We start from the raw sequence: 18,679 nt of genomic DNA on the forward strand, positions 1-18,679 counted from the left end.
GTTGTGGTGAATTCTGTAATGGTTAGATAAAGTGTGCTCTCTGTATCCTTTTTTGATGTTGGTTACATGTTCGCATAAGCAATCCCGTAACCTCCTAGTGGTTCGTCCCACAAACTGTTTTTGGCAAGGGCATTGAAGCAAGTAAACCACGTACTTGCTGTAAAAGGAAATAAAATTCTTAATGGTGTATGTTTTCCCAGTCACGTATGATGTAAACGTATTAAACTTGCGTTTCCTAGTATTGTCACATTTGCAAATCACGCACTTGATGCAGGGATTGAACCCTTGCAAGTCAGAGAACAATGTGATTTGTGCGGGGGGATCTACTACGTTAGGCGCAAGGTTGTGCCTCATAGATGTAGCCTTACGGAAAACAATTTCAGGTTGTTTAGGTAAAATATTACATAGAGCCGGATCAGTTAATAGAATGTCCCAGTTTCTCTTAATTATTCTGCTAATGGATCTGTGTTGTAATGTGTAGGTAGTGATGAATGGGCAAACTTTTGCCTGAGTTGGTCTGCAATTATCCTGCAGCATGGTATTTTTGTCTAAATTGGCGACAAAATGCATAATATCCATTAGTGTGGTGTTATCGTATCCTTTTTCAAGGAATCTGTCTTTCAGGATCATGGCCTGAGAATAGTATACATCCAAATTTGTGCAGTTCCGCCTAATTCTTGTGAATTGGCCTTTTGGCATGTTTGCTAACCAAGTGGGATGATGGCAGCTGTTGATGGGAATATAGCTGTTATGATCTGTAGGCTTAAAGTATGATTTGGTAATGATCCTTCCCTCAATGTTTGTGAGTGTGAGATCTAGAAAATTAATTTCTAGTTTACTGTAAGTATAAAATAGACTGATATTATGCGTATTGTTATTCAAATTACCAAAAAAGTTGACAAGTGATTCTTCATTACCGTTCCATAGTAGGAGGACATCATCTGTGTATCTTTTGTAGAGTGTCAGCTCAGGCCAGTCTCTGGCGTATATGATGTCCTCCTCCCACCTCGCCATGAACAGGTTGGCGAGGCTGGGGACAAATTTAGCCCCCATAGCTACTCCTTTGACTTGCAAATAAAAAACCTTGTTAAACCAGAAGTAGTTGTTAGCCATAGCGAATTCTAATAAATTAAGAATGAAATCCTTCTGTGCAGTAGGCAAATTACTGTAATGTGTCAAATAAAAATCAGCTGCCTCCATCCCATCACAATGTTTAATGTTTGTATATAGCGAAGCTACATCTGCTGTTACTAGGAATGTATCAGCCGATATTGTAACATTATTAACCAAGTTGAGTACTTGTTTGGTGTCTTTAACCACTTCCAGACCGGACACTTTTACCCCCTTCCTGACCAGGGCAATTTTCAGCTTTTAGCGCTATCACACTTTGAATGACAATTGCGCGGTCATGCAACACTGTACCCAAATGAATTTTTTACTATTTTTTTGAGATAGATAAAGCTTTATTTTGGTGGTATTTATTCACCACTGGGATTTGTATTTTTTTTTGCTATGTAAATGAAATGTCCAAAAATTTTGAAAAAAAGTGTTTTTTTTATAAAATTTTGCAAATAAATAATATTTCATCATAAATCTTAGCCAAAATGTATTCCGTTATCTTTTTAGTAAAAAAATCCAAATTAGTTTATAAGCAAAAATTATAATTTTTAAACATTTTTTTTTACATTTTTATTTTATTTTTTTATATTATTTTTTTTTTTTTTTTTTTTTTTTTACATACTGTCACCCTAGCAGTACAGTAGTACATGGTGACACTGTACTACTTGTGGGGGGTGATGAAGATTTTTTTTTTTTTTTTTACACGGATTGCTTTTACACCCATATAGGATGTAAAAGCAATCATTTCTCTTTCTCTCTGTGTGCATTCTTGCACTCATTGAAAAGTACTGAGTGAGCTGTGATTGGTCACAGCTTGTCACATGGCACAAGGCTTTTGTGAATAGCCTTGTACCATGTGACCTCTGTGATCATTCACAGATTTCACACGTAGTAAGCAATGATGTCACAAGTGACATCTTGCTTACTACTTAGCATGTGATCACTGATTGGCCAATCAGTGATCACATGATCGGGACCTCGTACAGAGGACCCGTCCGACGATCGGTGTTTCACTGTGTCCGGAGGACACAGCGGGCACCAGATCGCGGTGCTGCGCACTCCCAGGGAGCGCGCACAAGCAGGGTGCGGGGAGGCCGTTTATAGACGGCCACCCGACCCTGCAGTGCCACCGTCCGGCCGTTTATATACAACGGCCGGACAGGAAGTGGTTAAGGTAAGAAGGTGTTTGTACAACCAAAGGTTGCAAAAAAAGTTGATATATTCCCCCACCTTCGAGCATAAGGATCCAATACCACTTATTATTGGACGTCCTGGGGGTTTGATGGGGTCTTTGTGAATTTTCGGTAGAATGTATAAAATTGGTAGTTTAGGTGCAGTGGGGATTAGAAATGCTTTCTCTTTTTTATTCAAAATTCTATGCTCAAAGCCATAATTGATGATGTTCTTAAGTGAACATTTGTAACCAACAAGGGGTCCTTTGTTAACGGGGTGTATGTGGTTTGATCACTCAAAGTGTTCCCAACTTCTGTAATATCGTCGGTTTTATTGAGGACCACTACCCCTCCCCCTTTGTCAGCTGGCCTGATGACCAAGTCTTTCTTTTCCAAAAGTGACTTCATAGCTTTGATATCCTCAGCCCCATCATAGGGCCGTTTGATAGACAAATTGCCCAATTCTTTGAGAACCTTATCTCTGAATACATTCACATGGGAATGTGCCTGTGGGGGTGGGTTGTAAGTAGAAGCATTACGTAAGTTGGAATGTAGAAAATGATCCTGTGCCGTATTATTAATAGGTTTATTGGCAAAAAATCTTTTTAGGGATAGTTGTCTAATAAATTTGTTTATGTCCATATACACCTGGAATTTATTTAGTTTATTGGCAGGGGCATATTTGAGACCCTTGTCTAATAGTCGTAATTCTTCTTTGGTGAGGTCCACTTTACTGAGATTAAACAACCCTTTCCCCACTATATTCTCCTTTTCTTGTTTATGTCCGTGTACTCTCCTCCCTCCTCTTTTTCCTCTGTGGTATCTCTCCGTTTTCTTACTCTGCCTTCCCCTAAAAAAGGCTGTTGGGAATGGTTGTTGTTAGAGTTATTATTCCTTCTAGGGGTGGTCTGAGGTGCCTCTTGGGCATGAGGATAATAATTTCTTATCGGACCCTGCCAGTATGGCCTGTTATTGGATTGGTGTGGACGTCTGTTATATTGATGTGGAGATGCATAGTAGGTGTTATCACTTCTGTCCACTCGAGGGACATTCCGGTGTTGGGGTCCCATATGAAAATTCCTATGAGGAGTATTCGTATAAGGGTAAGCTGGTGTATTCCGATTAGGGTGCCAGCAAGAATCCCTGGAACCTATATTTTCATCATGTAGGTCCTGGAGGGGTCCATACCGATTAGAGGTAGTGATGTCGTAATGTTGAGTTTTATTGTGGGAGTTGTTGTACACTGGTCTAGGTCTGGGTCTTTTTATGGGGGGTTTAGGGGTAGTGATAGGTGGTGCTTGGGGAGTCTCTTTGTCTTTCTGCCAGTTAAACACTGACTGTACAGAATAATCCCTATGATCCCACTGATATTTTTTCTTTTGTTTTTGTTCTTTTTCTACCCCTTCCATGTGTATTTTTAATCTGATTCGTTTTTGTAATTTTTATTATCTTTGAATGGTATAAGTTTCTCTCGTACTATATTAATTTCTTTGTCTAGATGTGTTTCTTCTTTTTCCTTATGATTAAGAACTTAAGGAGATCAATACCAGCAGAATTAAAAAATTTATACCATTCTAGATGACCATTTATATCACCTGAATCGGGGGGTACATCCCAACGTAAAGATCTTGGTACCATCTGTTCTTTAACATATTTACTTAGGAATGAGATGTCCCATAGTGTCTTAATTTCTGCTGTAGTAAGGTTTTTAAGATGTAGGAAAAGACCTTTAAGATCATCAGTATCATGATCAATGGAAAAAATGTCATCAGATATACCCGTTCGGGATAATCTGAGATCAAATATGTCTCCCATCTTGATAGATAATAAAAGAGAATTAGGTATATATGATGGTGTGGATAATGGCGTAGAGCTGCTACAAACTTATACTGGATATGTTCAGAGAGAAATAAATGAATGAAAAGTGAGCGCTCCAAAATCAGCAGCTAATGCACTCAAGGTAATCACAGCAAACCTTATAAGACAATAAATAAATAAATAAAAGTGCAGCGCTAAATATGAATAGTAAATAAATGAATAGTAAAATGTCCCATAAATATTATAAACGCATAGATAAGCAGTTCATAAAATAGATATAAAGGATAATCCACTTGATGTCGCAGTATATCAAAGAAAGTTGTCACAGGAACAAATGATAAAAATGCACACTCACCGGATGCGCTAAAATCATGCGCATGTAATCAGTATCCACTCAGATCACTTAGGAAGGCGGAGAAGGTGAGCATCCATCGAAAGGTAGGTAATCCTGTCTTGGTAGTATGTAATAGAAAAATTGCCAGGTCCAGAGGTCCCCTTAAGGCTGGATGGGTGCACAAACTGGATACAGGGCTCCTTCCCTCTCCTGGTAGTGGATAGTAGTAGGATATCCTGGAAATTAATTAGCTCCAATGGGAGCCAAAAATGGTGCCCATAGTGTAGTATAGTTAAGAAGACTTTATTCAGAAAAATGCCGTAATAAAACAGGGTAGTAAAACACTCCTTGTGTATCAGTAAATGATGAAGAGTAGTACTGACCCCTTATTATTATCGCGGACTATAACAAAATGGTGGCGCCAATATGCACACGCGTAATCGCCGCATCAGGTTATAAAAGGAATGGAGGTCTGTCATGCTGCTGTTGGCCTCCCCTCTGATGATGTGCATAGCATGAAAGGCCTTAGGAGGAGCCAACAGAGCGTGGCGTCACAGCCGCCCAGAGCCACGAGGAGGCCCGGCGGCCATCTTTAATAAGGGGTCAGTACTACTCTTCATCATTTACTGATACACAAGGAGTGTTTTACTACCCTGTTTTATTACTGCATTTTTCTGAATAAAGTCTTCTTAACTATACTACACTATGGGCACCATTTTTGGCTCCCATTGGTGCGAACTAATACTTATTTTCCACCATAATTTTCAAATAAATTCTTTCCAAATCAGCCAATGTGATTGACTGGATTTTTTTTCTCATTTTGTCTCTCATAGTTGAGGTCCTACCTCTGATGCCAATTACAGGCCTCTCTCCTTTTTAAGTGGGAGAACTTGCACAATTGGTGGCTGACTAAATACTTTTTTGCCCCACTGTATGGCTTTTCACCTGTGTTAGATCTCTGATATATGTAAAGTCTAGTTTTGCCTGAGAAAACATTTCCCGCACTTAGAACAGGGATATAGCATCTTCCTCATGTGAGGTCTCTGATATTTATGCAGGCTGGACTTCTGTGAAAAACATTTCCCGCACTCTGAACAAGGGTATGACTGCTCCCTCTTGTATTATCACTGTTATATATAAAAATAGGTCTTACATGAAAAACATTCCCCGCACTCGAAACAGGAATACTTCTCCCCCATGTGAGATCTCTGGTTTCTATAGAGATTGAACTTCTCTGAGAGACTTTCCCGCACTTTAGGACATCTCTTCTTTTACTCCAAGTGAGGGGTGAGGCGGCTCCAGGTTCTCTCTTCTGGGGAACATTGCACTCGACATTCCCCTCACACAATGAGTGGATTGCAGGGGAGGTTCACCCAGCCTGTTTCCATGTTCCTCCAACTGCCACGGTCCTGTGTGCAGGAGGAAGAGAGCTGGCGTCTCCCTTGCTCTGAGAAACGCTGGCCAGCTCCTCTGCCTCCCAGAGCTCTCTTGCGGCAGATCACCTGATCGTTCGGCGTCCACTGAGCTCCGGGGAACACACAGTGCCGGGCCAAGAGCAGAGGAAGACCCGCTGCGATAGCCACCACTCCCGGAAGTCCTCGGTCCACACACCCCGCCAGGCAAGTCCCCCTCTCCCCGGATAGTTTCTCCAGGGCTTCCCACACATCTCTCCCCTTCTCGGCAGGACACTGGGAGCCAGAAGCCCTCACATCGAGCTCCCGCACCAAGCCATGGTTAGGCTTCTTCCTGGGTGTGGTCCTTTTCTTTTCTTTTTCACCTGCTGATCCCAACAGCAGCAAAACTGACTATGTCAGGGTAACAACACTCCCTCTACATACTATATCAATAGAAGAGCAGAATTGTTCTCCTAAAACAGGACCAGGGGTGTGGAAATTTTTAAAAAAACCTCTTGTCCAGGGACTAAATCAGGGCCCCAATCTACTTGTCTCTCATGACAATCTACTTGTCCTGATAATTTTTTTTTTTTTTTTCTTAACCAAAACCGTACTTAAAATCGGAGGTGATTTTAGGAATGTCTGGGGCTTTTAAAAACAAAAGGGGCTTTATTGCGACTTAAACGTGTAATATTTTTAACATTGTGCTGTTTATCTCCTCCTCCCCTCCCTGCCACACTCAGGGACTAGCAGAGAGGGGAGAGACCTTGCAGTGTAATGAGCACCAACACGGCTTATACTTTATCCCTTTCACTGCCAGAGTCGTTTTTGAGTTTTCGCTGCCAGAGCCATTTTGAAATTTTTTGCACACATTTAAAAAATAATTTTAGGCCTGAAGATTACATAAAACCCCCAAACATTAAATATTTTCTAAAAGCAGAGACCCTAGAGAATAAAACAGTGGTAGTGCCAATTTTTTTCGTCGCATGATTTTACCGCAAAATGTTTGTAAAAAATACAAGTAAGTTAATTTCAGGGCACAAAAAAGCAATACATTACCATATTCTTTTTTAAAATATAAAAGATGAGGTTGCAGCGAGTAAATAGATATCCAACTTGTCAAACCTTAAATTTGTGTACGAACTTCAGTACCCTATATTTTCTATAGGTCGACACTTTTAAAGCTCCTTATAGGTCACCAGTATAGTGTACGGAGGAGGCCTGGTGCTAGAATTATCACTCATCCTGGCGTGCGCGATATGTGACACGAGTATCGCAATTGACGGTTTCATGCATAGGCGCCTCAACGTGTGCTTTTATGTTTGTACATGCATATATGTGGGGGTGGGGGCCTCAATATTTTTTTTTTTTTTTGGGGGGGGGGGGCGATGGTATGTGCTTGAGCGAAATTTTCATTTTTTACAACAAAAAAACTTTCTTTTTTTTCACATCACATAGGGGACAAAGTCCCCCATGTGATGATTTTTGGTAACAGGGACTCTTTGAGACATCCAAGGTCTAAAAGACTCTACATGTCTCCCCTCTGCTCCACTGAATGTAATGTGGTGCACATCGCACCATATTACATTCTTTCCAGGGGATTTTATTGCAATCTCTCATCGGGAAACAGCACAAGAAGTGGAGGGGAGCTGAGCGGACTTTTCCGCTCTTCTCCCTCCCCTCTAGCCAACGGCGAGCCGGGCCCGCAGATGAGCAAGCAGAGCCCAGGAAACCTCGCGGGAGGGCGCGGAGAGGCTGGCACTGCATGAAAGCAATCAGCGGCAGTGCTGCCGCCGATTACTTCACCTTGCAGGTGGGCCCACTGCTTGCCGCAGCAGGGCTAAAGGAGGAAAAAAAAATGACTTGCCCGGGCAATAGGAATCCAACATCCTTGAGGACAAAAGAATAACCTGCCTTTCTGCTCCTTCATAAGATTGAATATTATTTATTTATTTATTTATTACAGGTACTTGTATAGCGCTGTCAATTTATGCAGCACTTTACATATATATTGTACATTCACATCAGTCCCTAACCCTCAAGTGTACAATCTAAGGTCCCTAACTCACATTCATACATACACATACTAGGGCCAATATAGACAGGAGCCAATTAACCTACCAGCATGTCTTTGGAGTGTGGGAGGAAACCAGAGTACCCTGAGGAAACCCACGCAGGCACAGGGAGAACATGCAAACTCCAGGCAGGTGGTGCCGTGGTTGAATAAATGTTTTATACTACACAAAAGATAGCTGATAACAATGTAACTGATAACAGAGCACAGGCTGAGAGCACAAGAAGCAATCAGCTGACATGATTTCCAGCAGGATCAATAGGTTTTTTTGCACTTATTGACAATATACCAATATACTTTCAATAGTATATTTAATAGACCAAAAGCGCACAAACAAAAGATGTTAATTTTTCAGGTTTTACCTATACTTTAAGGGGTGGACATCTACTTTTAGTCAATTATATTCTGTAGCATAGGATATATGTTGCGAGTGGGAATGAAGTTGCAGAGCCTTTCCAAAAGTTTTTTTTTTCTTTTTTTTTGAAGAAGGGACCTAAGAGAAATAAGGGACTGGAAGGAGGAAAAGAAAAAGAGGAAAAAACTGAAAGGAAGAGAAAAAAAGAAGAAAAAAACTTTAATACACTGTTGTTTATTTGCTTCCTCTACATCTACAAATTTGTAAGAAAAGTCTGATGTCTCATAGTCAAAGTAAAGTGGGCCCACTGTATCTAGGTTTTTGTAACGCAAGTTTCCTGTCTCCTCAATAAAGCTGTAAGTTCCTCCATGTGCATTATATTATTTACTGTTCTAATCCAATGGTGCACAGTGGGGGGAGAAGGGGATTTCCAATGTGCTGGTATACAGGCCATTGCCGTGTTTAAAAGATGTCTCACTTGAGAATGTCGATATTTTTGTTTAGAAAGAGAGCTAAGGTGGCTGCCGTATCATTGACAATGGAAAGGTCCGTAAGATCTTCAGTCAAAGCACATACTGTACATCCTGCCAGTGAGCTCGAATTTGAGGGCAAGTCCAAAAAATATGATAGAATGTTCCTGTCTTCCCCACATTGCTAGCAATTGGAGTCAACAGTAGGAAACACTCTGTGTAGTCTCTCCAGACCTCTATACTATCTAGCTTATATCCTGATTCCTGCAGTTTCAAAGAAAGAAGATTTGTGCATGAAGTAAAAAATAAAAGTATATTTGGTCCACAGATAATGTCATATTTAGATCTCTTTCCCATGCTGTAACAAAAGAGGGAATAAAAGAGTCTGGGGGAGCATCTAAAACATTCTCTGGAGGGGCCCCTTCATATAGGTCGACCAGCAATACAGAGGCGCTCAAAGATGGTAGGTACAGTATATCAGAATCCTCCCACTGTAAAGATATCAAAGAAAGGTAAAGCCTTAATTGAATAGTTTGCCATAAAGAAAGGGTGGTGAGATCATGTACTGAATATCAGCTATAGTTTTCCAACCACCCTCTTTCCTAAAATCTTGCACTCCAAACTTCCCTGCTTCTATAAATTGACAAAATATAGGGTCATATAGCCCTGGTGGAAAATCTAATTTTCTAACTACAGTATCGTAAGTGAAAAGGGATTTATCACCCTGGGACTATTCCTTAGAGCAATATTATAAGTAGTGCCCAGGATAGGACTATCTTTTACCTGGGTGGGACATTCTTTGCCATGGAAGAGCCCTAAGTGGTATAGGGAACATATGCTGTTTCAAAGAGATCCACCTCTTTGCATGATTATGGGTACACCAGTCCAAGATCCACGCTAAATGTGTGGCCTGAGAGCTTGGAATGGATACAGCAATCGGGAAGTACATTCATTTTAATATGCTATTTCTACCCAATCAAGGATGCGTAAGATGTCGCCAACATTGGAGATCTCATCTAATACTAGAAAGCAGTTGTGAAAAATTACTCTGGAATATGTCCTCTAAGGAATGTGTAAGAAAAATCCCTAAATACTTAAGCTTCCCCACTTGAACGGGAAGCTCGATTTCTAAATAGATACACTGGTCACAGGGACTATGAGATTCAGTACTTCAGATTTAGCAAAGTTTATTTTACAATTTGACAATTGTGAATAAAAATCCAATTATTTGTTTAAATTGGGTATCGATGTTTTTGGGCTAGTCACAAAAACAGCAAGTCGTCTGCATAGGCAGATACTTTGTTAGAAGTCTTTCCAACCTGTATACAGTACCTATTTTGATTATTTTTTTCTCACAAATAGAGCTTTCTTTTGGTGGTATTTAATCGCCACTGGGCACTTTACTTTTTGCGCTATAAACAAAAAAGTGCAAAAAATTTGAAAAAAAAAAAAAAAGGTTCTTTGTTTCTAATATAAAATTTTTCAAACAGGTAATTTTTATCCTTCACTGATGTGCATTGATGAGGCAGCACTGATGGGCACTGATAGGCGGCACTGATAGGCAGCACTAAAGGGCACTGATAGGCAGTACTAATGAGGTGGCACGGATAGGCAGCACTGATAGGCAGCACTAATGAGGTGTCACGGATAAGCGGCACTAATATGCAGCACTGATAGGTGACACTGATGATGGGTACTGATAGACAGCACTGACTGGCACAACCGCTGGGCACTGACTGGTGGCACTAACTGGCAGCACTACTGGGCTGCACTGGTGGGTGGCACTGGTGGGCAGCACTGGTGGGTGGGCACAGGTGGGCACAGGTGGGTGGCACTGCTGGGCACAGGTAGGTGGCACTTCTGGGCACAGGTGGGTGATCTGCTGGGCACAGGTGGGCGGAGCTAGTGTGCGCACTGCTGGGCACAGGTGGGCGGAACTTGTGAGTGGCACTGCTGGGCACCGATCATCAGGGCACTGATCATCAGTGCCCTGATGATCGGTGCCGATCCTCGCTCTGACAACTGCTGGTTCTCGGCAGTACTTTCCTCTCGATCTGACAGCATGATGAAAGTGCAGCCGAGAACCAGCAATTGAATTTCCCGGTGATCAGCGTGTCATTGGACACGGCTGATCACGTGGTAAAAGGCCGCTGTGATTGGCCTTTTACCACATCACGTGATCAGCTGTGTCCGTAGGACACAGCGATCACGGAGATCGCCGGGTGTGCGCCCCAGGAGAGCGCGTTCTGGGAGGACGTAATATGACGTCCACCCAGAACTGTCCGGCCGCAGTGCAGCCGTCATTCGGCTATCTGCGGTCGGCAACTAGTTAAGGGTTTTAAAAATCTGCGGGGTTTTAGGGTCATGTGACCGCCGTGATTCGCTGTCACGCGGTCACATGATCGGGAAAGGTGCCGATCAAAAGAGGAGATCGGGACTTTTCTGTGAGTACCGGACATGTGTGCTGGGAGCGTACAGGGTGCACGCTTTCAGCACATTTTTTCAATTGCACGCAAATGTGCGGCCGTTCGGCGTCAAGGCCCAGACGCCGAGAGGCTGCACATTTCCGTGCGCTCAGCGTGAAGAGGTTAAGAAATGCATGAGACAATTCCCAATTAGACTTACCGGTAATGTCTTTTCTAGGAATCTTCCAGCACAGCACACCGGAGAGATGACTGGCTCCACCTGACAGGAAACACAATCAAGAACAGAGATTAAAAACCCCTGCCCCCTCCCTTCATTCCTATAGTTATAGGAAAGCACCTTACACCAGTGCAAGAGGGAAAACAGCCATATACTGTATGGCACCAAAGGGTTGGGAAGTAGGCTTGCCATCCTGGAAGATTCCTAGAAAAGACATTACCGATAAGTCTAACTGGGAATTTTCTCTAGTCATCTCCCAGGATGGCACACCTGAGAAAACTCAAGCATTCAGGCCTACTTCAGGGCAGGACCACAGCCTGTAAAACTTTTTTGCCAAATGCCAGTTCCTGTTGTGATAGCAACTCTATTCTGTAGTGCTAAACGAAGGTCTCCTGGCAGATCTGCTCAAGCGACGCTCCTGCTCTTTCCGCCCAGGAAGCCGCTAGTGACCTTGTAGAATGAGCTTTCAGGTGTGAAGGAGCTTGAGAACCTGATTCTTTGTATGCTCGAATTATAGCCTGCCTAATCCATTTTGCCACCGTCACCTTAGAAGCCTGTAACCCCCCTCCTGACTCAACAAAAAGAGGCTAACACATGATTTCATTTTCTGAAATGCCTTACTTTGTCTAGGTATACCAGAAGACACCATCTAACATCCAAGCAGTGGAAGCTTCTTTCCTTCTCATTTTCAGGATTATTGCAAAAAGAGGGCAGCGCTATCTCTTGAGATCTATGGAACCGGGTGGCCACCTTTGGTAAGTACAGGGGTTTCTGCTTAAGGATGACTCTGTCTTCTAGCACTAACAAAAAAGGTTCTTTAATAGAGAGACCCTGCAAGTTGCTTATCCTCCTGGCAGAGAAAATGGCCAGCAAAAAGGCTAACTTCCAAGATAACTTGGTTCAAACGGGTGCTTCCAACACTAGGTATAAATTCTACAGGGGAACCCTGTTCACTTTCACAGGGGTCACCCTTTCTCTAGGTAACAAAAATATCTTGACTAAGCGGTCTTTTGCAAGCCTCTGATCCAAAAGCACTGACAAAGTTGCCACTTGGACTCTCAGGGTGTGCAATGACACACCCCTGTCTACCCCCTCTTGTAAGAAGTCCAAAACTACTGGGACTGTCTGGGGGGACATTCTTTTTTCCCAACACAACCTAGAAAAAAAAACTTTCCATACTTTGATGTATATCTTGTGTGATAGGTTTCTTACTTAGAAGGAGAGTATCAATGACTCCCTCTGAGCAACCTCTTTGTCTTAGGATGTCCCTTTCAAGAGCCATGCCGTCCGGTGGAAGAACCCTGGATCAGGATGCCTGATTGGTCCATGAAGAAGTAAATCCTGTCTCATCAGAAGATGCTGTAGGGGGAGCCACCGACAGTCTCTTCAGTGTCATGAACCAGGTTCGCTTCAGCCACCACATAGCGATTTAAATCAACTTGCTCCTGAACTGACTCAACTTTTGCAATGCCCTCCCAATCACTGCTAGAGGGGGAAAGGTGTAGGCTAGACTGAAATTGCACTCTTATCCCAACGCAGATACTCCCTGGGACCCTTGCACTTGGGACAGGGAGAAGAACGTCTCCACCTTCCTGTTTCTTCTCTTGGCAAAGAGGTCTTTTTCCAGAATCCCCAACTCCGGAATCACTAGCCAAAAGACCTCGCTGTTCAATTGAAATTCCCTCAGCCGGATGGGCTGGCGGCTGAGGAAGTCTATTTCTCTGTTGGCAGACCTCCTGTGGACTGCTGAGATGGAGAGCAATCTGTTCTCTGCCCACCTCAAATTTCCTGGACTAGGGTTAAGAGGCTTCGTGACCTGGTGCTCCCCTGATGGTATATATATGCTACCGCCATAGCATTGTCTGAGAGCAGCAGGACCTCCTTCCCCTCGATCCCGTGTTGAAAAGGCTTTTAGAGCCGGGCCCATCGCCCATAGCTCCCTGAAGTTGGACAAGCCTCTAACTCTGGGCCCCAAGGTCCCTGAGCCTGGAGACCCACCCACTCCCCCCACCCCCGGCAACTTGCATCTGTTGTTTTCCTGACCAGGTCCCACTGCAACCAGGATTGACCTTTTGCTAAACTCTCTACAGTCAACCACTAGCTCAATGAGGCCTTCACCTCCCCAGAGAGGGATACCTTCCCATCCAAGGATTCCCTCCTCCCATCCCAGGAGGAGAGCAGGAAGAACTGGAAGAGTCTGGATTTCAGTTGTGCCCAATCACTGGAATGCACGCTGTCATCAGTCCTGAGGAAAAGCATGATTTGCCTTCTGGAACACACTGAGAGGTCAATTATTGTGGCTACTACTCCTGCTACTTTCCTGATATTTTCCTGGGGAGGAAGCGCCTCTGGTCCCTGAATTCTACCCAGTATCCCAGAAATACCTTTGTCTGGGCCGGAACAAGGAGGTTTTTTCCTTGCGGACTATCCATCCCAGGCTTTCTAGGGTACCTACTACCCTTTCCAAATCTATCAGAATCTGCTGATCCGAGAGTGGAGTAAATAAGGAGGTCGTACAAGTACGGGATGAGAGATATACCCTGGAGGTGAAAGTGGGCCATTGTCTCTACTAACATCTTTGTAAATACTCTTGGGATTGCGGCCAAGCTAAAGGGGAGTGCCCGAAACTACCAATGTTTAATTCTTTATCCTGTCACAATCATGAAACGCAGAAAATACTGGTGTTCCAGGACAATGGGAATGTGTCCATAATGTGACCATAACCACCTCTTTTAACAGGCTCTTCTGCACGATACAAATGCTTTCCATGCGGAATAGTGATGGGCCGAACACCCCCCTGTTCACTTCACAGTCAAACCTAACGAAAGTACGACTGTGAACTTCGAACTCAATGCAAGTCTATGGGACTCGAACTTGTAATTTCAAATTGGCTATTTTGAAGGCTTATATGCAATTTATTGGTCATAAAAGGGGTATGGGGACTCGGGTACTGCCCTGAGAAACATGAATCAGTGAAAAAAATGTTTCAAAAAGTACCTATTTTAAAGGGGAGGTCATTTAAAAAAAAACAAATTCCTTTAACCACTTCAATACCGGGCACTTTTACCCCCTTCCTGCCCAGGACAATTTTTAGGTTTCAGCATTCTCACACTTTGAATGACAATTGCGTGGTCATCCAAACTAAAATTTTAGCATTTTGTTCCCACAACTAGAGCTTTCTTTTGGTGGTATATTTTGCAAAATTAACAAAAAAAGACCACAAATGTTGAAAAAAAAAACCCATGTTTCTTTGTTTCTGTTATAAAAGTTTGCAAATAAATAATTGTTCTTCATAAATTTAGGCCAAGATGTATTCTGCTACATTTCTTTGGTGAAAATAACCCAAATCAGTATTTATTATTTAGTCTGTAGGAAAGTTATAGCGTTCACAAACTATGGGATATATTTGAAAATTGATCAATCCTGAAGTACTGACAGCCAATCTAATTTCTTTAGGCTCAAAAATATCAGAACAGTACAGATATCCCCCAAATGACGCCTCTTTGCAAAGTAGACAGTCCACCGTATTTCATAAGGGGCATGGCGAATTTTTTGAAGTTGTAATTTTGTTGTCATAATTTTGCGGAAAATGAAGAAATTAAAAAAAATATTTTCACAATTTTTTATTACATACTGTCACCAGTGCAGTACAGCGTCATCATATAACTGGTGTGGTGGTGATCAGGGATACTGGTGACAGTCCAAAAAATAAAAATGTGATAATTTTTTTTATTACTTTTTTCTTATTTTTTTTCATATTGCACTATGACCAAAGTAGTATAATGTTACCATAGTAACACTGTACTACTTTGGGGAAGTGAGCAGTATTTTTTCTTGTTTTACATAATTTGATTGCTTATAGAAAAGAATTTCTTTGCTATAAACAAGCATTTAACTGAATGAAATCGATTCATTCAGGTTTTTTTGTTGTGATTAGCTGTGATTGGCCATGGCTAATCACATGACACAGATGGGCTGTGATTGGCCCAGCCTGTGCATGTGATCACTGTGACCATTCACAGCTAGACACACTTGTATACAATGGATGGCATGAAAGGAAGCCATCCATTGTATACAACTGTCATGTGACCTGCTGAGATTGGTCACAGCAGGTCACATGGTACTGGCAACTGAGCCGGTACACAGATCTGTCATCAGCTGTGTCCGAGGTACACAGCCGGTGACAGATCTTGCCACAACGTGGCCCTGTGGGCACGTGCTATCCGGGAAGGACATCATATGACGCCCTACTAGAGAGACGAGAGATTCGCCTGGCCATCATTTTACTATAGGCCGGGAGGGAAGTAGTTAAATATCATGCTTGGGGGGTCCCCTTAAACTACCTGAAAAATTGCACATCTGTACAATGTATAGAACCTGCTGCAGCAGGACTGACATTTTTTTTTTAAATCTACATTTTTATATAAAAAACAGTGTGGGGTACCTTTAGGTCTGGTAGGAGGGACCCCACAGTAAACATTTTTTTTTTTAAATGCATGTGGTTGCCCCTAAAAGCCACACCAGGCCATGGTGCCACCTTTCAAAAATGGGGGGGAAAAGTGTGTGGGGTTTCCCCTAAAAGACATACCAGGCCCTTTAGGCTTGGTAGGACTTTTAAGGTGAACCACACCCCAAAAAATGAGGGTAAAAAAATGTGGGGTCCCCTCTAAATTTCTTCCAGATCCTTGATCCGAGCACAGGCCTGGCATGCTGATGGGGACAAGGAACTCTTCCCCACAACCCTGCCCCCATGGTTGTGGGGGTCTGCAAGCAGGGGAGCTCATTAGCATCAGGGTACTCATTAGCATCAGGGTACCCCATTAAATAAGGGGGGACCCTAATGCTGCCTCCCCCTGTTGAATGAGTAAGGGGTACTTGTACCCCTACCCATTCACTAAAGGGTTAAATGTAGTAAAAAAATAAAGAGACCAGTCTTTTGAAAAAATCTTTTATTGAACAAAAAACGAAATAAAAGATTTTGGCAAGTCCCTTATTAAAAAAAAAAAAGCCAAAAAAGGTTCCATCGTTGTAATCCATTGTCAGTCACGTGGCGTGGTCACGATGACGCCGACTCATCAAAATAAAAGAACAGACGCTCGTCAACCCATCCGCACCCCCCCCCCCCCGAGCACTCTCCGAATTCACATGTAAACAATTGGTCGGAGCTAGTGGTGACATCACCGCTAGCTTCACTCAATTGTGCTTTGATTGACCAAATCATTGCATGTGACAATGCCCTTACTGTTTGTGTGTTTGGTGAACACACGAACTGCTGATGTTTGAGTCGAACTTATGTTCGACTCGAACATCCAGACCATGCCTAATGCAGAACCTCCTGTACGGAAGGAATTTGTTTAACTTCAACAGATTTATGAACAGGCGGGACTTGCTTGACAGTTTTCTCACCACAAAGATGTGGGAGCAAAACCCACAGAACTGCTGGTCTACTGGAACAGGGACCACTACTCCCACTTGTACCAACTTGTGCCAAAGGGCCCTCTGCTTTCTTCTGGTCTTTGGGCAGGTGGGTCAAAATAAAGGATGGTGGGGGAATAGAGAGGAACTCCAGCCTGTATCTTTCTCTTAGCAACTGTAAGATGTAAGGGCTCTCTAAGATTCTCTCCCACTTGTTTCCCTTTACTGTTCCCCCCTTTTTTCTACCCATCCTTTTTGGGTCTAAACTGGTTCTGCTGTGTCAGAATAGAAGCAACCTTCAAAGGGGAGACTGCACATCTGGGATCTGAAAGTAAAATCTCCTTCCCACGTCTTGACCCGAACCATACTTCCGGTGGAGTTGAGCAGGGCTGCCACCAGATTCCCTGACTATCTCTACTGCTGCATCTGCAAAGCATGCTACTGTTTTATCAACCACCTCTAGGGAATCCAAAACCTTCTGTATACTGGCCCCCTTAGAGAGATGACTCATTACCCTGCCCAGGTAAAAGTCTGCATTTCTTGCTAAACAAAGAGCAGTCAATGCAAGTGTAATGACTGCAGCGTTGGCATCCCAGACTCTGTGCAGGAGGGACTCTGTCCTGTGGTCCATATGGTCCCTAATATTACCAAAGTCCTTAAGGACAAGTCAGACTTTTTTGAGACCTGAGACAGGGCCGCATCAAGTTTAGGAACTTTGAGAAATTTTTCCTCTATCTCTTCCTTAAAGGGATACCTCCTTTTCCAGGTTTTAAGCCTCAACACTTTCCTCTCTGACTCTTTCCATTCCCTGAGGATAATTTCCTTTAGCGTCTGGTGAACTGGGAGAACCCTAGCCTGTGGCCTAACCAGCCCCTTGTACAATCTATCCTGAGTGAAAATCTCTGTCGGCGGGTCTGGAATCTCTTCTGTTGCATACACCGTCCACAGCAGACCTTCCATGTCCTCTACTGCAAAGAGATGCCTCCCTGGTTTTGTCTCCTCACTGGCCCCGTCCAGGTCTTCCTCATCCTCCAACGAGCTCTCATCTGAACCCCTGGGGTCCTCCAGGTCCATCTCTTAAATACTTTTGGAAGATAACAGAACCCCTGAAGGGTCACAGAGGGATTTCCCCTTGATGATGACCCTCCCAGAGAAGAGGGACCCTCCCCCCAGAGACAGTACCGCCTCAGAATTCTGTACTGACCATAAGAGTGATTTAAAGGACTGACTGCACTGTTAGAAAATCCTTCATTACAACTGAGGTCTCTTTCCCTGCGAATCTGTGTATACACTTAAAGCAGAAAGGCTTAACATGGTTTTTAGGCAATTTCTCTCCACAGTAACTGCATCTTTTTGACCAAGAGGGGGCCTTGGCTGGGGGCAGGTTTTTGGCGGGCTCCTGGCCTGACATGTTTGGATCTACAAAACAAGCTAGAACATATGTGTCAGTCCTGCCTGTCCCAGCGCTCACTCTCCGCTCCCTTCCTTCTCTGAGTCAAGCAAAAAAAGGGCAGTTTGCTCCAGGAGTGGGGATAAGGGGAGCCCCTCATCACCCCTAGGCACCAGAGTAAGACTCACCCCTGTGGTCTTCTCCTTGGCTAGAGCCACTGGCAGAGCGATGTCCTACTTTCTTTCCATTCAGCAACCGAGTGCTACTGCAGGGACCAGACTGATCCTACTCTCCCTGGCCCTTCCTGGTGCTGGCTCCTGAAGAGTGGCCATGGACCCCTCCTGACGCTAAAAAGTCTGCTGGAAGATAAGAAATGGTCCATAGTCCGGAGTGCTGTGCGACTCCCATAAACAGAGATGGACATTCAGAGCATTTCTGATGCATTTCTGGAGAAGATACCTTCTTCTTCAGTGTCAATTCAATTCACTCTAGACT

The 18,679-nt window shown here is 43.3% G+C and overlaps 1 protein-coding gene and 1 pseudogene across 3 annotated transcripts in view; both read right to left on the reverse strand.

The window, feature by feature from the left end:
- The window catches only part of NDE1 (nudE neurodevelopment protein 1), a 188,092-nt gene that overhangs the window by 48,188 nt on the left and 121,225 nt on the right, over positions 1–18,679 (reverse strand). Inside the window, exon 9 of one of the 3 annotated variants that reach the window (XR_016312993.1) lies at positions 11,362–11,421. The exons of the other annotated variants lie outside the window; for them this stretch is intronic. The gene's annotated coding sequence lies outside the window, so the exon portion shown is untranslated. The remainder of the gene's footprint in view (positions 1–11,361; positions 11,422–18,679) is intronic. 3 annotated transcript variants of the gene reach the window in all.
- LOC149460932 (uncharacterized) lies at positions 17,056–17,868 on the reverse strand (annotated as a pseudogene).

This window comes from Staurois parvus, unplaced genomic scaffold (genome assembly GCF_062004578.1).
Source record: "Staurois parvus isolate SC_StPar_1 unplaced genomic scaffold, SC_StPar_1.0 ptg000217l, whole genome shotgun sequence".
Classification (NCBI taxonomy): domain Eukaryota; kingdom Metazoa; phylum Chordata; class Amphibia; order Anura; family Ranidae; genus Staurois; species Staurois parvus.